Source organism: Nycticebus coucang, chromosome X, assembly GCF_027406575.1.
Source record: "Nycticebus coucang isolate mNycCou1 chromosome X, mNycCou1.pri, whole genome shotgun sequence".
NCBI classification, from domain to species: Eukaryota; Metazoa; Chordata; class Mammalia; order Primates; family Lorisidae; genus Nycticebus; species Nycticebus coucang.
Genome location: NC_069804.1, coordinates 34449636 through 34477161, shown reverse-complemented (window position 1 = coordinate 34477161; position 27526 = coordinate 34449636). Strand labels below are relative to the sequence as shown.

Genomic DNA, 27526 nt, shown 5'->3' with positions numbered 1-27526 from the left:
AATGCTACAGACTGGGTAATTTATAATGAACAAATGTATTGGCCCACAGGCTCACAGTTCTGGAGGCTTGGAAGTTTAAAATCAAGGGACTGAAAACTGGTTAGTGTCTTCTTGTTGCACCAACCCATGGTGGAAGGTAAGAGGACAGGAGAGGGAGGTACGTGTGGGTAGAGGGAGAGAAAGGGAGAGTGAGTGTGAGTATGCGGGTGCACTAATTCATCATTTCATAAGTAACTTACTCCCACAATAATGAAACCACTCTTGCAATAACTACCCATTTATGAGGGCAGAACCCTCATGACCCAAACACCTTTTTAAGGTCCCATTTCTGAACACCTCCACATTGGGGATCGAGTTTCCAACACATGAACTTTTGACGCATGCAAACCACAGCAGTCACTTACAAGGAAACAGCAATAAAATTAACAGCTATCTTCTCAAAAGAAACAGGGGAGTTCAGAAGGCAGTAGCGTAACACATTCAGTGCTCAAAGAAAAAAAATCTGTCAAGCAAGACTCCTACATCTAACGAAACTGTTTTTCAAATAAACAGAAACAAAGAGAATTTGTTGCTGGCAGACCAACTTTACAAGAAATATTAAAGGAAATTCTTCTGGCTAAAAGCATTTGACCCAAAATGGCAATTTAAATCCACATGAATAAGGAGTAAAGGTAAAGGTAATTATGTCATTATAAAAGGCAATATAAATGCATATTTTTACTCCTGCCTTCTTTTAAAGTATTTAAAAGAAATTTGTATAAAATAATATACATATAAGGTATCACAATTAGTATGCAGATAGGGTATTGTTGGCATTATAAAATACAGAAATGTAATGTATTTGTAATATGTTTGTAAACAGCACAATTGAATGAAAGGTACAATTATAGAATTTAAGGTAATAATAATACTTCTGATAAGTTACATAATATACACAATACTTATAACAATAGTTCCACAAGGGGGAAAAGTGAATAGAGTTTAATAGGTGTAATATTTCTCTATATTATTAGAATTAATATAGTACAAATCTGAAGCTGATTCTGATGTATTAGGATATATACGGCACACCAAAAAACAAGAATTGAAAATAAAACAATTGATGAAATTAGATTGCTACATTCAAAATACTCATTGAATGCAAAAGAAAGCACTAAAAGAGAAATACAGGTACAAAGAAGACCTCAGATATCTAGAAAACGAAAAGTAAATGGACAGGCATCAATCTGTATCAATTATAGCATTACAAGTGAACAGAATCAATTGTCCAATTAAAAAGTCGGTGCCTATGGCTCAGTCGGTAGGGCGCTGGCCCCATATACTGAGGGTGGCGGGTTCAAACCCAGCCCCGGCCAAACTGCAACCAAAAAATAGCCAGGCGTTGTGGCTGGCACCTGTAGTCCCAGCTACTCGGGAGGCTGAGGCAAGAGAATCGCCTTAAGCCCAGGAGTTGGAGGTTGCTGTGAGCTGTATGAGGCCACGGCACTCTACCGAGGGCCATAAAGTGAGACTCTGTCTCTACAAAAAAAAAAAAAAAAAAAAAAGTAGGCATTTTTGATTAAATGATAAAACATGATCTAAATATACGCTGTCTACTGAAGATGAACCTTGAAATCCTTATATTAAGTAATATATTCTAGTCACAAACTACTACGACATACCATGGGATTCTATTCATGCTAAATAAAGTTAAGAGACAAAAAGTAAAGTAGTGGTTTCTTAGGTAGGAGTTAAAGGGTGATAGGTAAAGCACATGGGATATCCTTTCTAGAAGTGAATAGATTTTTGAGAAAAAGTGTGATAGTTAAATATATCTGTAAACATGCTAAAATTGTGAAATTGTACACTTTAAAGGGGGTGAATCGTGTGGTATGTGAAATATATTCAATAAAAATGTTTTTAAAATAGCCATCCTCCTCACTTTAAGTCCATTAGGATGATTTCAACAGGAAAATTGGCATGTTTGATATGTACTCTATGATGCTGGTGGTCTGATGTGTGACTCTAACCAGATAAATCAAGTGGAAGAGTTTCTGCCTATCAGCCGATGGAGGCAGATGAGAAACAAAGAGGGTCAGTTTAGGGGAAACCAATTGTGAAGGGAAGGATGCCGAAGAATAGAATTAGATTACACATGTCTTTTAAAAAGTTTTGTTTCTTTTCTTGAATTTTGATCTTATGCTATCTGAAACCACAATGGGAAATGGAGTGCGTAAGGGTGTATGTAGACTTCTGAGTGCTCAAAACTTTATTATTGTTGGAGTAGTGAAAAGCTTATGGAAGAAAAGAAATTGTCCACATCATAAGAATGTCAACTGAAAGTTCCCATCAGGGAAGTTTCTCTGAAGTTTACAAATAAAAATGCCTAAGAGAAAACATGCCAACTTTGAACATCTGAGAAAAAGCTATATTCAAAGGCAAATGCTCTTGGATCTATTCCTGAGCCCAAACTTAAAGAATTTCTAAAGAATAACCTGTTTGTTTGGGAAAAATAAGTGTCCCATGCTGCTTGAAGAAAGAAGAGAAATAAAAAGGACAGCTGGACATATTTTTCCATGTAGAAATTGTTTCTGAGACTGAAACAAGTGGAAAAGGGGAAAAGCTTTAATCATGACTATAAGATTAGATCTTTTACAGTTTTTGGAAACTGATCATTATTATTTCAAATATTATATTATTTCTACTCCTTTCTATGTGCCTCTCTTAGCCTTTGTAGACTTTGGTAAGGCATATGTTGGTCTACCTGATGGTATACCTCAGGTCCCTTGCACTTCGTACACTCTCTTCATTCTTTTTTTCGTTTTGCTGTACAGACAATGTAAATTCACACAATCTACATGTATATTCAAGTTCATTGATTCTGTCTTTTTTTCTGCTCCAATTGACTGTTGAACACCTCTTGTGATTTTTAATTTTCATTCCAGTTAGTGAACTTTTCACCTTTGGAATTTCTGTTTGGTTACTTTCTTAAAATTTCTCTTTATTGATAATCTCATACTCTTCATACAGTATTCTCCTAAGTTTCTTTACATCTTTCTCTATGCTTTCTTTTAGCAATTTGAAAATAATTTATGCAATTTAAAATTAATGTCTAGTCAGTCCAATATCTGGGATTTCTCAGAGTTTCAGGGACAGTTATTGCCAATTCATTTTGTTCCTTTGTGTGACCTATGAATGTCTATTTTTTTGGATGTCTGGTGATTTTTTTTATTGAAAACTTGACACTTATTATAATAATGTTCTATCTATAAAATAAGATCCCTGCCCTTCCCAGGGTTTACTGTTTTGTCATTGATATTATTGAAGGCTATAATAGTCCATTAGTTTAGTGACTATATATGTATTCCTTGAAATGTGTCATCACTCAAGTGTTTGTTCCTCACCTTGGGTTCAGCTAGTGCTTTGACAGAGATTTCTTTGTAAGAAGTTGATAAAACAACCCCCCCAAAAAATACAGCTATCTCAGTAACTTTTTTTAGTATATAAAAGTATAAGTTTATTTTATATTAGAGAGAGGGAAGAGAGTGGGAAGAAGAGATGAGAAAGAGAGAAAGGAGCAGAGAGTAGGGGGTAAGAGAAGGGAAGATGGGGGAGGGAACAGCTCCTAGTATTTGCAGATTATCTCTGTGCCAGCCTTTTCCTTTAACACCTATCCAGGCTTTCAATTAGCCTAGGTATCAGCTTGAGGTCAGTTTGGGGTCTTAGGTGTTTTCTGAACATTTGTGTTGCCTTCGGCATACACACATCCTTTTTTCTTTAAAACAACTTGACAAATAAAAATTGTATATGATATGGTATACAAAAGAATATTTTGACATGTGCATACATTCTGGAAGGGCTAAATCAAACCAATGTATCTGCTGCCTCACATACTTACCAGTTTTATGGTAAGAATACTAAAATCTACTTTTAGCAATTTCAAGTAAAGAATATTAACTATAGTCACTACTCCATAAAATGGATCTTGGGAACTTCTTCCTACTGTCTAACTGAAATTTTGTATTCTTTAGCCAACATCTCCCCAGTCCTCCCTCCCAAGCCCAGCCTCTGGTAACTACTATTTGACTGTCTACTTCTATGAGTTAACCTTTTTTAGAACCCACATATGAGATCATGAAGTATTTGTTTTTCTTTGCCTGGTTATTTCACTTCATTTTGTGTCCTCTAGATTCATTCATGTTCCAAATGTTATGACTTTCTTCTTTTTTAAAGCTGAATACTATTTCATTATGTATATACATACCCTATTTTCTTTATCCATTCATCATAGAGGGGAGGTACACTTAGTTTGATTCCATAACCTGGTGATTGCAAAAATTGCTGTGAAGTATATGGAAGTACAGATATCCTTTGAGATGCTGACTTCAATTCCTTTGGATATATACTCTGTACCATTGTATATTATATATATATCAAATATATGATATATAATCATATATTTCATATATATCATTATATTATATACATTATATACATATATAATATATATGTATGTAATATATATTATATATGTATATTTTTGTATACATATATAATATGTATAATATATAATATATATACATATATATATAATTTTTATTTTTTTTAGAGACAGAGTCTCACTTTGTTGCCCTTGGTAGAGTGCCATGGCATCACAGCTCACAGCAACCTCCAGCTCTTGGGCTTAGGTGCTTCTCTTGCCTCGGCCTCCTGAGTAGCTGGGATTACAGGTGCCTGCAATAATGCCTGGGTATTTTTTGTTGCAGTATGGCTGGGGCCAGATTTGAACCCACCACCCTCTGTATATGGGGCTGATGCCCTACTCACTGAATCACAGGCGCCACTATATATATATACACATGTGTGTGTGTGTGTGTTTATGTGTGTATATATACATATATGTGTGTGTGTATATATATATCTGTATCTGTAGTTTTGTAGGTATGGTCCTCGCTACATTATTATGTTCTATTAATTTGAACAGTGAAGATATATCAAAAATATTTTAACTTAACTAAATCCTATAAAAATATATAATTTTACCAGTGAAATAGTCATTATGCTAATTATACAATTATTAATTTTGTCAATGAAAACTCCTTTTGACATTTAGGATAAGATTTAGTAAAATGCTTAGTACTGATTGAAATATAGATAGGAGAGGTACTTTTGATAGCCACCTCTGGAGTATAAGTTTTCTGAACAAATACCAGATATATCATTCAAAGGTATAGATATTTTATTACAGTAACTACCCATAGTATTGAAGCTTGAGCTCATTGGTAAATTCATAATAGAGCCTATGATAAAATATTTTAAAGAAAATTATATGTAGATATCAGAATAGTATGGAAGATCTCACATATAAATAATATGAAATCTGCTCATTGGTAAATTCATAATAGAGCCTATGATAAAATATTTTAAAGAAAATTATATGTAGATATCAGAATAGTATGGAAGATCTCACATATAAATAATATGAAATCTAAACTTACTCCATTAAAGCAGAAATAAAAGAGGGCTGTCACAATACTGCAAATAAATTCATCCCAATTTCTTTGACCAAATTAAAAAGGAAAAGGTTGACAGAGATCAAGTTAGTTACTTTCTAGTTATTCTTAGGAGTAGACCATCTGGGTTTTAAAAAATTCTTCGGTTTTGGTGATTTGTGTTGCTTAATTGAAAGTATATATGAAATTTTAAAGAACTGACTTTAGTTACCTTTTTAATAACATTTGAAAATACCAAGTAGTTATTTTTTATTTATCCTTAAAATAATTTTATGTGAAATATTTCAGGTAATAAAGTAAATATGATTTTTTCTGGTCATCTAAGTTTTAGCTGGTGAGAACCATTATAAAAATTATGCACATTTTAAGATTTGAGGGGTTTTATTTATTTTTTTTTGCTTTGTCTTTTTATAAATTCAGAAAATGAAGCCCAAAGATAGTTAAGTTAAACAGCTGTAAGTATTGATTTTCTATCTTATTTAAAAGAATATAAAGTATGGTTACATGTTATCATTGTAACTAAGATATATATACTTTAAATATTCACATAACATGTTATAGCACTTATGTTATTACGTAAATATTTAGTTTACTTTAGCTTTTCAAATTTATGGAATATTTCCATGTCAAATAACTAATCAAGTCTTCAAAACAAGTTGACCACAACCACGTTCAAGTATAACTCAAATTTCTACTTAAAAATATAAAAGAAATCTTTCTCAGTATTTATTATATGCTTCCATATAATTCAAAATAGTAAGAGAGCTATTAAATGTTCTTATTTACTTTTATATTTTTTTGTATTTATAATATATTATTTATTTATACATAAATGACTACGATATTTAAAAAGAGCTTCTCAAGCAACTAGATGTTTACCCATATTCTCCTGAATTTTATCAAGATATTCTTAATAAATTGTTTTGTTTAAAGAACTTCACAGAGTTAAATGTGCTTTACAAATTCTAATTCATCCCTATTGCCTATTTATTTTATTTTATTTATTTTTTTATTAAATCATAGCTGTATACATTTATGCAATTATGGTGTACAATGTGCTGGTTTTATATACAATTTGAAATACTTTCATCAAACTGGTTAACATAGCCTTCATGGCATTTTCTAAGTTATTGTGTTAAGACATTTACAAATGTCTTAAAAAAAATCTACACTTAGTAGATTTAACATGTACACTTGTAAAATGCACCATAAGTGTGGTCCCACCAATTACCCTCCCTTCACCCATCCTCCCCCCTCCCTCTCCTTCCCCCTCCTCTTTCCCCTTCATCTTGGGCTGTAGTTGGGTTATAGGTTTCATATGGAAATGTGGGTGTTTATAAATTTGTTTCATATTAGGGCTGAGTACATTGGATACTTTTTCTTCCATTCTTGAGATACTTTGCTAAGAAGAATATGTTCCAGCTCCATCCATGTAAACATAAAAGAGGTAAAGTCTCCATCTTTTTTAAGGTTGCATAATATTCAATGGTGTACATATACCACAATTTATTAATCCATTCATGGGTCAATGGGCACTTGGGCTTCTTCCACAACTTAGCAATTATGAATTGGGCTGCAATAAACATTCTGGTGCAAATATCTGTTTAAAGTGATTTTTGGTCTTCTGGATATACACCTAGTAGAGGAACTGCAGGATTGAATGGCAGGTCTATTTTTAGATACCTAAGTGATCTCCAACTTCTTTCCAAAAGGAAGGTATTAGTTTGCATTCCCACCAGCAGTGTAGAAGTGTTCCCTTTTCTCCATATCCATGCCAACGTCTATGGTTATGAGATTTTGTGATATGGGTTAATCTTACTGGAGTTAGATGATATCTCAAAGTGGTTTTGATTGCATTTCTCTGATGATTAAGAATGATGAGCATTTTTTCATGTGTCTGTAGGCCATGTGCCTGTCTTCTTCAGAGAAGTTCCTCTTCAAGTCCCTTGCCCACATGGAGGTGGGATTCTTTGTTCTTTTCTTGCTAATATGTTTGAGTTCTCAGTGGATTCTGGTTATTAAACCTTTGTTGGAGACATAACCCGCAAATATACTCTCCCATTCTGAGGATTGCTTGCTTGCTTTACATACTGTGTTCTTGGCTGTGCAGAAGCATTTTAGTTTTATCAGATCCCAGTAATGTATTTATGGTGTTTGCTTCAATTGCCCTGGGGGGTCCTCCTCATAAAATATTCTCCCAGGCCGATTTTTGAGTGTTTTCCCTACACTTTCTTCTAGTATTTTGATAGTTCCATATCTTAAGTTAAAATTTTTTATCCAGTGAGAGTATATCTTTGTTAATGATGAAAGGTGTGGGTTCAGTTTCAGTCTTCTACAGGCTGCCAGCCAGTTCACCCAGCACCATTTGTTAAATAGGGAGTCTCTTCCCCACTGAATGTTTTTGATTGGCTTATCAAAGATCAAATGATGGTAAGTAGCTAGGTTCATCTCTTGGTTCTCTATTCTGTTCCATACGTCTATGTCTCTTTTTGTGCCAATACCATGCTGTTTTGATCACTATTGAATTATAGTATAGTCTGAGGTCTGGTAGTGTGATTCCTCCTGCTTTGTTTTTATTTCTGAGGAATGTCTTGGCTAATCGAGTTTTTTTCTGATTCCATATAAAATGAAATATTATTTTTTAAAGGTCTTTAAAGTATGACAGTGATGCTTTAATAGATATTGCATTAAAACTGTATATTTTTTTGGGTAGTATGGACATTTTAACAATGTTGATTCTTCCCAGTCATGAACATGGTATGTTTTTCCATTTGTTAATATCTTCAGCTATTTATTTTCTCAGAGTTTCATAGTTCTATTTATAAAGATCTTTCACATCCAATTCCCAAATATTTCATCTTCTTTGTCACTACTGTAAAAGGAATAAAGTCCTTGACTGTTTTTTCAGCTTGACTATTGGTATATATGAAGGCTACACATTTGTGAATATTGGTTTTGTATCCTGAGACACTGCTGTATTCCTTGATCACTTCTAAGAGTTTTGTAGTTGAATCCCTGGGGTTTTCCAGGTATACAATCATATCATCTGCGAAGAATGACAGTTTGATCTCCTCTGACCCTATATGGATATCCTTGATTGCCTTTTCTTGCCTGATTGTGATGGCTAAGACTTCTAGTACAATGTTAAAAAGCAGTGGAGGCAATGGGCAATGTTTCCTGGTTCTTGTTCTGAGTAGAAATGATTTCAATTTAACTCCATTCAATATGATATTGGCTGTGGGTTTGCTGTAGATGGCCTTTAGCAGTTTTGGAAATGTCCCTTCTATACCTATTTTCTTAAGTGTTCTTATCATAAAATGATGCTGGATATTTTCAAAAGCTTTTTCTGCATCAAGTGAAAGAATCATACGGTCTTTGTTTTTTATTTTGTTTATGCGATGTATTATATTTATAGATTACATATATTGAACCAGCCTTGAGACCCTGGGATAAAGCCACTTGGTCATGGTGTATAATTTGTTTGATGTATTAATGGATTCTGTTTGCTAGAATCTTGTTGAATATTTTTGCATCAATATTCATTAAAGTTATTTGTCTATAATTTTCTTTTCTTGTTAGGTCTTTTCCTAGTTTGGTGATCAGGGTGATGTTTGCTTATAGTATGTTTTAGGAAGTATTCCTTCTTTTTCTATGCTTTGGAGAAGGTTACGTAATATAGGCACTAGTTCCTCTTGAAAAGTTTTGTAGAATTCCAATGTGAAGCTGTCTGGTCCTGGACTTTTCTCTTTTGGCAGATTTTGTATATTTGATGCTATTTCAGTACTTGATATAGATCTGTTCAACATTTCTAATTCTTTTTGGGTAAGTTTAGGAAGGTGGTATGCTTTCAAGTATTGGTTAATTTATTTCAGATTTTCAGATTTCTTAAAATAGAGTTTTTGTAGTATTCATTAAATTTTTTTTGAATTTCTGAGTTGTCTGTTGTTATTTCACCTTTGTCATTTCTGATTGATGAAATTAGGGATTTTAATTTTCTATTTCTGGTTAGTCTAGCCAAGGGTTTATCTATTTTGCTAAAGTTTCCAATAAAACAACTTTTTGATTCATTGATTTTTTTTTTTTTTTTTTTTTTGCAGTTTTTGGCCAGGGCCGGGTTTGAACCCACCACCTCTGGCATATGGGGCTGGCACCCTACTCCTTTGAGCCACAGGTGCCACCCAGTTCATTTAAATCAGCTCTAATGTTGGTTATTTATTTTCTTCTGCTGGGTTTTGGGTTGGAGTGTTCTTCCTTTTCCAGTTGCTTGCAATGTCCCATTAGGTTGTTGACTTCCTCTCTTTTCATTCTCTTAAGGAAGGCTTGTAGCGCTATAAATTTCCCTCTTAGTACGGCCTTTGTGGTATCCCAGAGGTTCTGATAATTCGTATATTCATTATCATTCTGTTCCAAAAACTTGATAATTTATTTCTTTATCTCCTCTTTGATCTGGCTATCTTTCAGCATAAGATTATTTAGTTTCCATGTCTTTGTATGAGTATGCAGATTCCTGTTATTGGTGAGTTCAACTTTTATTCCATGATGATCTGAGAAAATACAAGGAATAATTTCTATTCTTTTAAATTTACTGAGGTTAGCCTTATGACCTAAGATGTGATCAATTTTGGATGATGTTCCATGGGCTGATGAGAAGAATGTGTATTCAGTTTTGTTGGGATGAAATGTTCTGTAGATGTCTGTTAAATCCAATTGTTGTATGGTGAAGTTTAAGTCCAGAATTTCTTTGCTTATTTCTTCTTGGAAGATCTATCCAACACTGCCAAAGGGGTGTTAAAATCTCTGACTATTATGGTACTGGAATATATCAAATTGTTCATGTCTGTTAGGGTTTTATTTATAAATTGAGGAGCATTTTGGTTGGGTGCATAAATGTTAATAATTGATATTTCATCATGTTGAGTATTTCCCTTAACAAATATGAAGTGGCCATCCTTGTCTTTTCTTACTTTTGTTGGTTTAAAGCCTAATGTATCTGCAAATAAAATTGCAACCCCTGCTTTCACCTGTTTTCCATTTGCCTGGATTATAGATGTCCATCCCTTCACCCTGAGTCTATGCTCCCCAACCAGGCAGTCTCACTATGTGACCTGTAGGTGGGACTAGTTCAGGCCTGATTCCCTCCAGTGATCATTGGAATCTGGGGAGTGTTCCACCTGCATTTTACCCGGGCAGAGGTTACCATGAAGGAGTGTGGTTCTCTCCCTCAGAGACCACAGCTTTGCCTTGGCCACACTCCACCTCTGGAACTCCACCTCACTCCACCTCCTGCAGGTCAGGTCAGGTTCCCTCCATGTTCCACAGGATTGGGGAGGTGTCTCTTCCAAATTTGACCCCAATGGGAGGGACCATGGAGCTGTGACCACTGTTAGGGGTGGCATTGCCACTGTTGGGGGGGTGGTGCTACTGGTTTCCGGTACTGCTGTGTGCAGGTTGCAGGAGCTGGGCGGGGAGCTGGCGGGTGTTGCCACCAGCTTCAAGGGTCATAGGAGCCAGGTGGGGAGCCCAGCCACCCACAGCAGGCTGCTGAGCTGGAGAGCTGGTGGGCAGTGGTCCGAGTGGTTGGTGGTGCAGGTTCCATGCTATGCTCTTTCCAACATGGGGCAAATCTATTTACCCTTGTGACTCCCCACCTCTATTAAAGTTATAGTTTCAGCACAATTGACCCACAGTTCATGAGGTGCCCCACTGTAGCAAAAATCTGCCAAGTGCTCTGGATTTTGCAGGGGGTAGCCTAGACCACTGGGAGATGGGGGAGGGGTGGATTGCAGGAAGGTAGGGAGAATATTAGATCAACTTTTGGCCCAGGCCAGAGACTGCCTGGATTTGCAGAAGTATCTCTCTGTGGAGAGAGAGTCTGGACCTCAGTCGTTCTCTCCCCTTTGGTGAAACAAAAGTTCCTCTTGTTTTCTACTCGCCTCAAGCCACTCTCATGAGGGGGCTGAGGGGAAGGATTCCCGTCCTCTTTGGGATGGGTTTTGTATTTGAAATTTGTTTCCTTGGAGTTCCAGCTTGCCACAGCAGGGGTGATGCAAACATATTTGTCCTTCCTCTCAGCTCAGCTCCCGATCTTCTGCTTTATTGGGTTGTTTCTGGCCATTATTTCTCCCTCTGGACAGGAGCCTCTGCCGAAAGCTGGCTTCAGTCGGCCATCTTGTCTCTTCCCCCTGCCTATTGCTTTTAAAATGTAGAAAGTTGATTAATCTGTAGGGGCTATATAATAACTTTATGAATTTGAGTTTGGCTTTTAAAACGTTCAGTAAATTTACCTAATGTTTTTCTACTGCATCGAATAGTGAATTTGAGAATTCAGGGAACTTTAACAAAATACAGTGAAAGCAGAAAAGAGATGTACCAAAAAATACCTCTTGGGTATTTAGTTTATTGATCATTTTCTTTTTTTTTTTTTTTAATTTTTTTATTAAATCATAACTGTATACAATGATATGATTATGGGGCATCATACACTCACTTCGTAAACCATTTGACACATTTTTATCACAGTGGTTAACATAGCCTTTCCGGCGTTATCTCAGTTACTGTGCCAAAACATTTACATTCTACATTTACCAAGTTTCGCAAATACCCCTGTAATATGCACCACAGGTGTGATCCCACCAATCCCCCTCCCTCTACCCACCCCCCCTTTCCCACTTCCCCCTATTGTTAAGTTGTAGCTGGGTTATAGCTTTCATGTGAGAGTCCCAAATTAGTTTCATAGTAGGGCTGTGTACATTGGGTATTTTTTCTTCCATTCTTGGGATACTTTACTAAGAAGAATATGTTCCAGCTCCATCCATGTAAACATGAAAGAGGTAAAGTCTCCATCTTTCTTTAAGGCTGCATAGTATTCCATGATCTGCCATTCAATCCTGTAATTCCTCTGCTGGGCATATACCCAGAAGACCAAAAATCACAACATAACAAAGATATTTGTACCAGAATGTTTATTGCAGCCCAATTCATAATAGCTAAGTCATGGAAAAAGCCCAAGTGCCCATCGATCCACGAATGGATTAATAAATTGTGGTATATGATCATTTTCTTAATTAAGCAACAACATTGTCTTTCCTCCCTGTCTCTCAGTATTAATAATTACCAGTTTAAATAAATTTGTAAGTAGTCTGGTCACTTTTGCTATGGAGGCAAACTACATGGGTGCTCAAACTTTATCCTCTACAACCTAAGTCCTTTTACCCTCTGAGCTGCTAGCTGAGAATACAGAAACCAGCAAGCAATGACTTCCATTTGAAGCTGCACTGAAAACACCACCATAAAATTGAGGGGAAAGCAGCAACTGTGGATTTGTTCTATAGCATGAACAGTTTCTATTGAAAAATCTTCCAAGCATTCTTTCTGTTTTTTCCTTCTTACCCAATTTGTTGAGCTCACTTATAAATTATTGCCATTTGGGGACTGTGATTTTAGTATCTTAATGTATATAATTCATGTATCTTAGTTAAGATGTATCTTAATTAAGATGTATCATAATTCGTCCCACCAAGATAGTTATTCTTTGAAAACAGTAGGACATTTCTCATGCTAAAACTAATATTTTGTTTACTGTTATCAGATCTAGGAAAATGAGAAATATGTACTTCAAAACAACCCTTGATTTCTGTTATGGTATTCTTTGTAATTATATACATAAACTTTTTAAAAATTATTGTGTATCTTCTCACTTAATCTGTTAAAATTTTGAATCAATTCTTTGATTCACTGAATAGATTCAATTTCATGTCTATGCTTTTTCTAAAGCCTGTAAAAATCATAAAAGTACTATATTCTTTTAGTTACTTAAAAAATAATTTCAAATTTACATAAATGCTGCAAGAAGAGAAAAAGAATTCTTACATAACCATCATTTAGATATAGTTAACCTATCTCAAATATTAATATGTAATGGCATCCTCTCATCTTCACTTTTATGTTGCAGAAATTATTCCTTTTTATTTCTAAATATTTCAGTATTTCCTCTAAGTCAATAAGAACAAGCTCTCATTTAACCAAAAGTACATGATCAAAATCAGGAAATTAACATTGATATACTGCTATTATGTAATCTACAGACTTTTGGGCGGTGCCTGTGGCTCAGGGAGCAGGGCACCGGCCCTATGTACCGAGGGTGGTGGGTTCAGGCCCAGCCCCGGCCAAACTGCAACAACAACAAAAAAAAAATTTACAAACTTTTTCAGATTTCACCAATTGGCCTCGTGATTATTACAGAAAAAGAAAAAGAAAAAACTGCTTATTTTTGTTTTCCTGGTTCAGGATCCAAATCATATGCATTTATTCATTGTATCTATTAAGTCTCCTTTAATCCAGAAGTCTTCTTTCAGAATATTCACTTTTTTTGAAGAGGGCAGGCCAAAAATTGTATAGAAAGTCCCTTATCTTTTTTATTACATTATAAATGACAAGCTATATGAAGTCTTATTTGGATTTCAACTATGAAAGCTATTAGTTTCATATCTGTGAAATTTCTTTTAAGTCTTAATTTATGTACACAGCTTGTTCAACTATGCAGCAAATTTTGAGGAATGCCTATGGCAGTGTTTTTAAACCTTTTTTTTATCTCCTGGCTCACTTGAACCTATAGTGAAACTTCTGTGAAACACTTAAATTATATTGATCAAAAGAAAGAGCAAAAAATAGAATATACTTACTGTGCTTTGAACTTCTTTCGAAAATAATTTAATTAATGATCTTTGAAAATTTCACAGCATGCCTAAGATGCTCTCACTTCAAACAAGTGTACCATGGCACACTGGTTGAAAATCACTGACCTGCTGTGTGACAAGTATTCTGTTGTAGGCATCAGAGATAATAATTTAAATAACACATGAATACTGTTCTTGAGCATCCCATGGCTAGATACACAATTATATTTTTATCTGTGGTATATAATATCTCTCTTTTATTTTCACATTTTGAGGAGACAATATTTATAATTCTTTTGTTTGTTTCTTTGTGGGATTTTTTTTTTTTTTGGGTAGTTTATTCTTTGGCTTAACCTGGCATTAATCGTTCAGTTATAAAAGCAGCAGAAATTCTCACAGGTAATAAATTGCTGAATGTTCTGATATGAAGGTAGAAAAGTAAAACTGTTTAATTGAAATGTATATTTCTTCAATGAATTCTGTTAGTCTTCATACTTTTAAGAGCTAAGAGGGAATATATATATATATATTTCACTTAGATATTGTATTGGCTGATATCTTTTCTGGATTTTTTTGTTTATTTGTTCTGATTTTTTTTTTGACATTTAATTTTACTGTTTTATTTTTTTTTATTTTTTTTATTAAATCATAACTGTATACATTGATATGATCATGGGACATCATACACTCGCTTCATAAACCATCTGACACATTTTTATCACAGTGGTTAACATAGCCTTTCCGGCGTTATCTCAGTTACTGTGCCAAAACATTTACATTCTACATTTACCAAGTTTCGCAAATACCCCTGTAAGATGCACCACAGGTGTGATCCCACCGATCCCCCTCCCTCTACCCACCCCCCCTTTCCCACTTCCCCCTATTGTTAAGTTGTAGCTGGGTTATAGCTTTCATGTGAGAGTCCCAAATTAGTTTCATAGTAGGGCTGTGTACATTGGGTACTTTTTCTTCCATTTTTTTTTAGATAGAGTTTTACTTTGTCACCCTTGATGGAGTGCCTTGGTGTCATAGCTCACAGCAACCTCAAACTCTTGGGCTCAAGTGATTCTCTTGCCTCAGCCTCACAAGTAGCTGGGACTACAGGTGCCTGCCACAATGCCCAACTATTTTTAGATATGAGGTCTCACTGTGGTTCAGACTGGTCTGAACATGTGAGCTCAGGCAATCCACCCACCTTGTCCTCCCAAGTGCTCCATGTTTAGTAGTTAAATATATGGCAAATGGATGAGATAGCTTATCAAAAAAATATAATTTTATTTAAAAAGAATTCATTTGAAAGCTATGTCACATACATTTCAATGAAATAATCTTACGTAAAACAAGTTCATAAAATTATTTAAATATGTATTTATAAATAAGTCATCCCATTGACCTCTGCTTTGATAGTCCATTAAGTTGACTTTAAAAATCTCTGGTAATTTAAAATTCAATGTGAATATCATTTGCTTAAAACTATAGATAATTTAAAGTGTATGAAATAAAATGAGGTATATTATATAAAACAGAGACTGTAGAGATGATTTTGTATATTCAAATATACTGATAGAATATAGATCTATAGGTTCAAAGATAGATACGTATTTCATAAAACAGATCAATATGAATCACTTTAACAAATAGAACAATGCATTTTATAGTGAGGAGAAAAACAGTATCAGAGTACTGATGACAATATTATCATGCTTTTTCTGTTTACTTATGAGAATTTTCTCCACAATAGCTCATACAATTTAATATAGATGAGCAACAAGACTGTAAGAAATCAAAATATACTTAGTGCTCTCCATTCATTAAAAGAAATTGTTGAGGGGTCTGAAGTAAGATAATCTAATAAAAATCTCCAGCAATCATCTCTCCACACAAACACCTAATTAAACAACTAATCACACATGCAAGCACCTTCAGAAGAACCAAAAATCAGGTGAGCAATCTTAACTATGTGATTTTAACATTAGATCAAGAAGAGAAATCTGAACTATGTGATTTTAACATTAGAGGCACTGAGGAGGAGAGAATAGATAGTCTTGCATTGCCTATGGCACCATTTACCCAACCCCCAGCAGTGCTCCTTTAGCATGCTGAGTGGCAAGAATATCTGTGTGCCTGGGAAGGGAAAGTAAAGCGATGGGTTTTTCACTGAAATTCAGGGCTGCCCCAGCACAGGGAAACACAGCAGAAAGCAGAATTCTGCTGATGCCCACAGAGGGAATATTTTTACCATCCTAGCCAGAGGGAAATCTTTTTGCGTCAAAGCCCTAGTTCCTGCCAACACCACCAACAGCAGAAAAGGAGCAGCCTGGGACTTGGATTAAATTTGTAAGGCAGTAGAGAAACAGGAGCTGCAGTCCTTGGGCAATTCCTATGGGTGTGCTGTTTTGGTGCCAGTGGATTTAGGGTGAATATGACCCAGTGGGACACCAGTAGCTGTGGCCAATGAGTGATGTGCCATGCCTCTCCCAACTTCAGGCAGTGCAGCTCAGGAAGAGTCTTCTCTCACTCGAAGAAAGGAAAGGCCTTAGAAGACTTTGCTTTGAAACTCTGGTACCAGATCAGCCACAATAAATGAAGTACTAAGAACACTCCTGAGGGCTAACTCTAAGTTCAGGCCTTAGTTCCTGGATTTCACTTTTGGATCCACCCCAGGCCAAAAGAAAACATGCCCTCTTGAAGGGTAGGACCCAGTCATAGCGGGATTCATTGCCTGCTTGACTAAAGAGCCTTTGGGCTGTGAATAAACACCAGAGATAGCCAGGCAAGAGTCACCACTGGATTTGAGTGAGAATTGGATTACTTCAGGGGAGACCTGGGGCTGGTGGCCATGAGGAAGTGCCCACATCACTCAAACTAAAGAAGCCCAGCTCAGAGAATGAGGGAAGAGAGTGAGACTTTTCCTGGAAATCCAGGGAATTCTCCCATATATTACCAAGCTTATGGGGGTGGGAACCACCAGAAGACTTCAACGGTCATGGCATTACTGGACTTGGGACACCGTTATTGCTGATATAGCTACAATGACCATTGGCTTAGACTGCAACACTCAATTCCATTTGAGTATCTGGAAAGCCTTCCAAAGAAGGATGGGTTCAAAGAAGCCCAGACTGTGAAGATTAAAAACATACCTCATTCTTCAATTCCGAGACATTAACAAACATCCACAAGCATCAAGAACACCCAGAAAGACATGACCTCACCATACTAACTATATAAACTACCAGGAACCATCCTGGAGTGATGAATATAGGTGATCTTTCAGACAAGAATTCAAAATAGTTGTCCATAAGAAGCTCAGTGAACTTCAAAACAATGTGGATAAGGAATTTAGAAACCTGTCAGAGAAATTCAATAAAGAGATTGAAGTAATAGAAAAATCAATTAGAAATTCTAGAGCTTAAAAATTCAATTGACAAAATGAAGAAATGCATCAACTTAAAATAGCAAAAGAAAGAATTAGTACAAAGACTATGTATTTAAAAATACACAGTCAGAAAAGAGAAAGAAAAAAGATTAAAAAAAAAAAAGCATGCCCACAGGATCTAGAAAATAGCCACAAAAGAGCAAATATAAGAGTTACTGGTCTTAAAGAGAATGTAGAGAGAGATAATGGGTAGAAAGTTTATTCAAAGAAATAATAAAACAGAATTTTTCAAATCTGGAGAAAGCCGTATTCCAGTACAAGAAGATCATATAGCGCACCAAGCAGATTTAACTCAAACGAGGCTACCTCAATGCCCTTAATATTCAAGCTCCCCAATGTCACAGATAAAGAATAGGTTCTAAGGGAAGAAGAAAAAAATAACATATAAAAGATAACCAATACATCTGGCAGCAGACTTCTCAGGAGAAACTTTACAGGCCAGGGCAGTGACATGAAATATTCAAAGTGCTGAAGGAAAGAAAAAAAATAACCCTAGAATATTATATCCTGCAAAAATATCCTTCAAATAAGAAGGAGAAATAAAGCCTTTCCTCCCAAAAGACAAACTATCAATATATATATATTTTTTATTTTCACATGTACATGTGTTCATTAGGCTTCCCCTTTTGGCCTTCACAAAATTAAAAAGGCTTAAACTTTAACAGCAATAACAATGTTTAAGATAGGGACCAGAAATGAAAACCTTGCAAAGAATGAACGAAGACAAATACATTCAGAAAAGAAATCAGACGATTGCTGCAACAAAGTATTAAGCAATAATAATAGTAATGCAAAGAAAGTAACATTCACATTGTCAAATAACAGTATATCTATTATAGAATTCTTTGACTCTGAGGTTCATTATGGAGTCATCAATTAACAACTTCTTATTATTTTTTCCCAAAGTATCAAAGAATAGACAACTATCTCTATTTATTTATAAATAAAGATAAAAGATAATTTCAAAAAATAGATCATGCCAAATCTTATAGAGAATAGAAAAAGAAGAAATATCAAACTATCAATAATGACATTGATTATGAATGGGCTAAACTCTCCAGTTAAAGACATAGAATGGCTGAATGTAAAAACAAAAACAAAACAACAACAACAACAAAAAAAAAAAACAAGAGTCAACTACATTTTGTTTGTAAGAAACACATTTCACCTATAAAGCTACATGTAGAGCGAAAATAAAGAGATGGAAAAGCCATTTCATTCAAATAGAAAACAGAAAACAAAAAGAAGCAGTAGTAGCTATTTTTCTAGATGTAAAATAGATTTCAAGATAAAAACTGTATAATGAGACAAAGGATTATAATGATAATGATTATAATGATAAAGGGGTAATTGAGCCAAAAAGTATAATAATTTTAAGTATATAATCTCCCAACACTGGAGATATATAAAGGCAACATTAACAGATCTAAAGAAAGAGACAGCTCCCAATACAATAATTGTTGGAGACCTCAACACTTCAGTTTCAGCTTTGGACAGATCATCTACACAGAAAATCAGCAAAGAAACATTGGACTTAATCTGCACTATAGACCAAATGTACATAAGAGATATTTACCAAGTGTTTTATCCGGAAGCTAGAGAATACATGTTCTTCTCCACAGCCCGTATGATTCTCAAGGAGATATCATGTATTAGGCCACAAAATCAGTATTAAAAATTTCAAAAAATTCCCGAAATCATACTGTTTACTATGAACACATTGGAATGGAATTCAAAACCATTAAAAGAGGAACATTGGAAAATATACCAACACATGTAAATGAAATGATATGCTCCTGAATGACCATCTGACTTGCTATTGGGCACTTTAATATTAAGGACAGGTAGGACTTTTTTAGGTCTGGAGAATTTTCTTTCATGATTTAGTCACTTTTCCTCCTCATATTTCTTCGAATCTCTCCCTCCAGATATCTAACTGGAACAACATTGATATATCTGACCCTATTTTACCAAGGTTCAGTTTTTCTAGCTTACTTTCCAACATTCACTAATTCAACCTGATTTGATAAATGGTACAGGTTCGGCACCCATAGCACAGTGGTTAGAGTACTAGCCACATACACCGAGGGTGGTGGGTTTGAACCTGGCCAGAGCCAGCTAACCAACTGCAACAAAGAAATAGCCAGGCATTGTGGTAGGTGCCTGTAGTCCCAGCTACTTGGGAGGCTGAGGCAAGAGAATCTCTTAAGCCCGAGAGTTTGAGGTTGCTGTGAGCTGTGATGAGACAACACTCTACATAGTGAGACTCTGTCTCAAAAAAAAAAAAAAAAAAGATTCTTTGATTCTTTGGTTTAATGTTATGTGGTAATTCAGTAATTAGAAGAGAATATTCTACTCTTCAGCTATGCAATATTAAGTATCTCCCTTCCTCTTTGGTTTTAAAATTACTGTTGCTTAATATTAGTATTTTTCTTTCTGTGGTGTTTATCACAGATATTTGAGAATTCACATTTCCACACTCAGCCTTGTTTTGAGAACATCTTTCTTCTGCCTCATCTTTTACCAGGCTCTTACTCTGGCTGAATAAAGGGTTGTCCTCTCTCTGTGAAAGATTTCTTGCCTCTCCTATATGTCTAAAGGCAAATTGAGCTCTTCCCTTCATTTCCAGCCTCAGTACTCAGACTCACTGCTTTAGCACATGATCTTCCTCAAGGTGCTCTGTACATTGGCCAGGCACAGTGGCTCACATGTGTATTCCTAGCAGTCTGGGAGGCCCAGATGGGTAGATTTCTTGAGCTCAGGAGTACGACACCAGCATTTAGCATCTCTACTAAAATTGGAAAATTTAGCCAGGAATTGTGTTAGAAGCCTGTAGTCCCAGCTATTTGGGAGGCTGAGGCAAGAGGATCGCTTGAGCCCAGGAATTTGAGGTTACTGTGAGCTGTGATGCCACAGTACTCTAGCCTGCAGCAACAGTGAGAAACTGTCTCGGAGGAAATAAAAAGGTGCTCTGGACATATAAAAGAGGCTGGGTGGGAAAACAAACATTGTTGCTCCAAACAAAGGTCCCTAATTAATAATCCTGATGAACATTTCAAGGCCCTCTTCCATTACTTCATGAACTGATTCTGACCTTGGAGTTTCCACAGAACATTTCTCACTTATTAGTAGCCTCTTTGCATATTTTGAGATCTGATTTCCTTCATCAATGACATTTGATAATACTTTCCACTTCTTAGAAATTTCTCAATATTTCTAGACAACTGGTGATACCTTTCCTGATTTTCCACTGCTTTAATGAATTTTTTCCCTGCAAGTCTTTTTTCCCAATTTCTTGAATATTCGTCTGACTAGAAAGTTAGAAAAGCATGTCCAGTTCACCATCTTGTTCTCAACTCTCATTTATCCATCATCAGATGATTCTTTGCAATCTATTTACTACTTCACACTTGCCGGAAATTGGGCAAGTTATTGCCATAATTGATGAACATGTTCTTATTAACAGATAATGCATTGAAACAGAGACAATATGCCCAGAAGTGCCTAGAAAAAACCCCCCTAGCTATAGCCCCCAAACTTCCAGATAGCTCTTAACAAATGTTTGACTAGTGTGTGTGGCGGGGAGGGAAGTAATAAAAACTACAGTCCTAGCATCCCATAGCTGAAATAATGTGGAAGCATGTAAGTTTTTATATTTTCCCAAGTTTCTAGCAGAGTTAATCACCAGTTGTCCATTGTGGTAGCTGGCTTAAGAACACACCCATTATCACCTATCTTCCCTTTCCAGTCTCACATCGCTATGCCTATACTGGTATTCACTGATCCTCCCAAATAGATGATTTACATTTAAATTTTTGAGTGGGTAAACTTACTAAACAATGACCATGCATCAAATAACCACCGTGTTATGAAATGTGTCCAATATGTAATCATTTAATATTATTTGAATGAAGTAGCAAACTAGATATACATATAAGAAGAAATCATGAATTTTTCCTTGTGTATCATGGTTATTTAAATCTGATCATAAAAACAGCAGACACAACAAGAAGTTTTGTTATATAGCACACAGCAGAACATTCAAAGTGTATTTTATGGCATAATAGTCTGGTGAAATGTTTAAATAATAAAGGATTCTGTGAAGATATAATTAAAAAAATCTACATCCTATATTCCTAGAAATTGGCACTGCATATAAGCATATTAAAAGTAAAGAGAATGTTTATAATACAAACAAAACAAAAATCTGAAGTTAGCATATGGAAGTAATTTGAAGTAAATTTGAAGCTATTATTTTCTCAAAGTAATATGCCAGCAAAACTCTCTAACATAATTTCCACTGATGTCCAGTGAAGTCAATGTTTTTTGAGCATAATCCTCATCAATAACAATGAGGAAATACGTTATGTTTATCTGTTAGAAGCTCAGTGACATAATACATGATTCTCAAAAATGTAACCTTGCTTTCATTAGCCCCATAATCTTATCAATCATAAAAACTTAGAGACATTTGTAATTAATTAATAAATCTATTGGCTACATTAAAAGGAAACTTCGCTTAAAATAGGTCCCTTTTTTTTTTTTTTTTTTTTTGAGTCAGAGCCTCAAGCTGTCCCCCTGGGTAGAATACCGTGGCATCACAGCTCACAGCAACCTCAAACTCCTGGGCTCAAATGATTCTCCTGCCTCTGCCTCCCAAGTAGCAGGGACTACAGGTGCCCACCACAATGCCTGACTAAAAATGGATCCTTTTTAAATTTGGGTTTTAATGCAGATCAAAACCTTTCACATAGACCTGTAAAATTTAATCTTTTTGAAATTTCACTCCAGTTTCTTCTCTGATATCAGAATGGTAACATACTGTTGGGATGACAAAGTTAATGTCTATGTATGCTCCATTAAAAACTGTAAATAAGTTGTTAGTTCAACAGAGAGGTTGCTTTCATTAAGTGAATAAATCATTTTGTCAGATAGCTATAATTTCTTTTTTTTCCCCCAAAGATTAAAGAATAAGAGGCTGACTGGAAGGCACTGCCAAGTATAAAAAGATTAGGAGTAGTCCCTTCCCCACTTCTCACAGCCCTGGGAGTCCAGCAGAAGTTTTTTTTTGGTGTTGTTTTGGTTTTTTTTTTTCTTTTTCTTAATGAACAAATAAATCACACAGATAGTCAACATGGAACGGAGATCTACATCATCCACGAAAAGTGGAAAATTCATGAACGTTACGGACCAAGTTCAAAGGAATCCCAGAAGAGAGAATTAAAGAAGAACCAAAAACAGCGCATGATGGTACGAGCTGCAGTTTTGAAGATAAAGGATCTCAAGCAGATTTTCCCGGACATGGAAAAATTGAATGAAATGGAATTTAACCCAGTACAACAGCCACAGTGAAATGAGAAAGTACTAACATTGGACAAGCGTAAAAAGCTGTGTGAAACGTTCGAACGTATTCTACAACTCTATGAAAAAGAGCATCCAGATATTTATGAAGAACTGAGAAAACTAGAATATGAACAGAAGAGAGCCCAACTTAGCCAGTATTTTTATGCTGTGAAGAATGCTGAGCATGAGGAAGTGGAGAGTATTCCTTTGCCAGATATGCCACATGCATCTTCCAACATTTTGATCCAGGACATTCCATGACCTGGTGCCCAGCCACCCCTCCATTCTTAAGAAAACTTCAGCCTATGGACCTCCCATTCGGGAAATTTCTATCCTTCCTCTTCTGAGACATGGTGTTCCACATTTGTTCCCAGGCAGAAAACTTCCTGGCCCTCCCCCTGGTCCACCTCCTCCTCAAGTCTTGCAGCTGTATGGCTGTAAAACAGGCTTTTCCCTACATCTTCTTTCTCGTAGGTGAGATGAACACATGTTATGTGTCCTGACCTTACTCAGCGGGGTCATGATGATGTTTCCAGCACTAGTGAAGATGATGGCTATCCTGAGGACATTGATCAAGATAAGCATGATGACAGTACTGATGACAGTGACACTGATAGATAAAATGGAGAAAGAAAGTGAGGGGGATGAATTTGTGCACCATGATAATAATGAAAGACACAACAATGAAGAAAAAAAAAAGACAGATCTAAGTGTATAATTTGCACATATGCCTGGAAAATCAAGGAAAAAAGAAAAGAACATGAAGGAGCTAACTCCTCTTCAAGCCAAGATGCTTTGCATGGCCTGTCAGGAAATCCTCAGGAGGGATGCTAGGTAGAAGAATTTAAGAGGAGGAGGAGGAGGAGGAGGAGGAGAACAGAAAAGCAATCACAAAAACAGCATAAAGAGGGGTGGCGCCTGTGGCTCAGTGAGTAGGGCGCCGGCCCCATATGCCGAGGGTGGCGGGTTCAAACCCAGCCCCGGCCAAACTGCAACAAAAAAATAGCCGGGTGCTGTGGCGGGCACCTGTAGTCCCAGCTGCTCGGGAGGCTGAGGCAAGAGAATCGCGTAAGCCCAGGAGCTGGAGGTTGCTGTGAGCTGTGTGAGGCCACGGCACTCTACCGAGGGCCATAAAGTGAGACTCTGTCTCTATAAAAAAAAAAAAAAAAAAAAAAAAAGCATAAAGAGGAAACTCATTCTGATGGCACATCTACTGCTTCCTCACAGCAGCAGGCTCCCCCCAGTCTGTTCCTCCTCCTCAGATACAAGCATCTCCCATGCTAGGACCACCTCCTCTTGAGCACCTGCTCCACTTTTAAGACCTCTGGAGCACCTCCAGGAGCTTCTGCATTCCTGACACCACCTGAAATGCCATGACTCTGAAGGCTTTTATCCTGACTTTTATCTCCAGGACCACCACGAGGCCACCCCGCTGACCTTCCCCCAGGTCCACCTCCAGGTTTGCCTCCTGGCCCTCTTCCTCTGACACTTCCACCAAGGCTACCTCTGCCAAGGCTACTGCCCCTGCACCTCCAGGTATTCCTCCACCACCTGGCAGGATGCACCCACTTGGTGCCTCCATTTGGACCTGTTCACCCCCGCCCCCCGGCTTTACCTACCAACTCCCTTGATGAACCCTGGCGTTTTAAATGCCCCATCCAATTTGATTTGGCGACCCAGGAAAGATGACACAAGTTCAGCCACCATTGAGAAGAAAGCCACTGAAACCATTAGTCCAAGCCACAGATCAGTAATTCCAAGGCAGAGATTACTCGATTTGTGCCCACTGCTCTGAGAGTACATCGACAGAGAGGGGCTACTTCTGCTCCCCAATGAAAGTCAGAGGATGATTCTTCTTTAACTCTTGCCAAAGAAGTCCCCAAATCTGGTCTTTCTGTTTCTGTCTCAGTACAAACTAAGAATGATGCATTTGAAGCTTTTGTTAAAGACATGGAAGGGCTACTGTGACAGCTTTTGTTGCCAGACCAGGCTCCTGTTCACAATAGTGGCCGGAGGGAGGGGGGTGGGGCCTTGGTGTGTGTCACACTTTATGGGGGCAAGACATGATTGCAAGAGGGACTTTACCTAACAATTGCAATCAGTGTAACCTGGCTTATTGTACCCTCAATGAATCCCCAACAATAAAAAAAAAAAGAGGTTTTTAGTAAACTTAGCTGAAAGAGCTACTAATTTCTAATTTCAGTTCAAAGAATATCCTAACGTTTAACCTTGTTCAGAATTTACTGCATGTAAGAGAATTCATTCAGAATAGATTGGTTATTAAAGCAGTGCTGCTAACATCCATTCCCTTTTGCACCACTATTTCCATCCCATTTCTTCCTCTTCTCCAGTTCTTTGGAAATTTGTGATCAGGGGGACCTTAGTTTCTTATTTGTTTTGACTGTCTTCGTGTGTACTGTGGGCACTAGAGTAGAGATTTCTGAAAATCCAGTTTATTTCACCTTTCCTTTTGTGTTTGAGTTATGTTTAATATTTTCCTGTATTTTGTAACATTTTACCTGTAGTGAGATGAATCACAATGTCATTTCCTAATACAAAGCAGAATATGTGGGAAGAAAATGTACAATTCTTTGACTAAAATTATTTCCCACTGACCTAAACTTTGAGTGTTTCATGAAAAAAATAAATAAATAAATGTTCTACACCAAAAAAAAAAAAAAATCACTGAAAACTTGATGCAATGTAACTCTTAAATAGTACCATTTTGAAGGGTTTTTTTTCAAATAAATGTGATATCAAAACATATTATACATCCAGGTTTTTAAAGGAGGCTGAGGCAAGAGAATCACCTACGCCCAGGAGCTGGAGGTTGCTGTGAACTGTGACTCCACAGCACTCTACTGAGAGCGATAAAGTAAGACCCTGTCTCTACAAAAAAAAAAAAGAAAAGGAAAAAGAGTGCATAGATGCCATTGGCTTTTAAGTGCACTCTTTTTTTTGTTTTATTTTTTTGAGTGCACTTTATCTTGAACACTAGTGTATAAGTAGACTCCAGCTATGTAGACTTAAGTTATAAGGATTTAGAGAATTACTAAAATAGATAAATCAGAGTTCATATTCCAATTATTCATTCAAGATGCATTTAATATCTAATTTTATTTTATTTTTTTCTTTGATAAGAGTTACTTTTACTCCCCAATCTTCATAGTCCTCCAGAGCTACCTTCAAGTACATTCCTAATTATATTACCCCTCACTCATAAATCTTTTATATTAAGGTCACTAATAGACTATTCTTCAAATAGATATTTACAATTTCCACTTATTTTCATGAAGACCTAATTCAAATGCCTCTTTCTTAATGAGGCAGATCTTAATCCCACCCCACTGACATTAATCTTGTCTTTCTGTGAGTTCTTATGAAATGCATCTTCTATGGGCAAATGCCATCAGATCCCTGAGATTTCTTTATTAAAATAATAACAACAACAATACTGGTTATTATGTGCAATAAATAAGTTGAAGTATGTAAAGTGCCAAGCATAGGGAGTGGCATATATTAAAGGACAAAAATTGTAGCTATTAATAGGTCTTACTATTATAACACACAATATGTTTTGTGTTAAAGTTATTTGTGAACAGACATGTTTCTTTCTATTATCATATAAACTCATTGAGGGCAGATTTTATGTGTAAATTTGTCTTAGTATTCCCCATGGTGTTGAACATTTCTCTGAGATACATTGCTTGCTTGCTTTATTTTTAAACTATAGTAAGTCAAGGCAAAAATAAACTTGTAGGAATTCACATGTAATATCTCTATTTTGAAAATAGCAGAACCAATATATCTTTTCAATTCATAGATTTACTGAGTGTATGCTATCTACTTATCACGTTGTTCTATGAGCCATATTGGAATAGAATTAGCTGTGGTACAGTAATTTTTTGAAATATTTATTTATATGTGTGCTTATGTTTATCTCCCTGCAATTGCTTTGTCTTCCTAATTGTTGGTCACTGCTCAACTTTGTTGGTCACTAAAGTTTGGCTGTCACTGTCCAATGAATGGGAGGTGACAGAGGATGCACATGGGATGGACACATGACAATCTACAATCAAATTATACAGCTCCCCCCAAAAAAATCCTTGATTACATAAAAGTATTCCACTCACACATCTAATTAAGTGTCACTTCAGAGAAAGGAGCATGAAAGTAAACACTTTCTTAATGTAGAAAATCTGGACTTGAACAATAACAATAAAATACTAACTTAACAGTTATACACAAATGACTAGGTTCAGTTATGTCCCACTGGGCTGAAGAGAAACTCAATAGAGCGATAACTATTAATTAAGGAAATACAGAATACATTTGTCTGTCTGTATCATTACATACTATGAAGTTTGTACCTAGAACATACTCACTATGTCTTGAAGAGTGTCACTCAAACTGCCAGATGTCTTTTTACACCCCTCATAAGTTTGGAAACATATGAAGTATTGAAGACACATCATCCCATTCCATACATACATACACACACACACACAAAGTCAATAAGTAACAGTACAAACCAGTCTAAAATTTAGTACACAAAGGAAAGATGTAGGTTCATGCTACTC

The 27526-nt window shown here is 36.1% G+C and overlaps 1 pseudogene; it reads left to right on the top strand.

Annotated features, from left to right (window-relative positions):
• Positions 1 to 22737: 22737 nt before the first annotated feature.
• Positions 22738 to 24914, top strand: LOC128578266 (WW domain-binding protein 11-like; annotated as a pseudogene).
• Positions 24915 to 27526: the final 2612 nt, after the last annotated feature.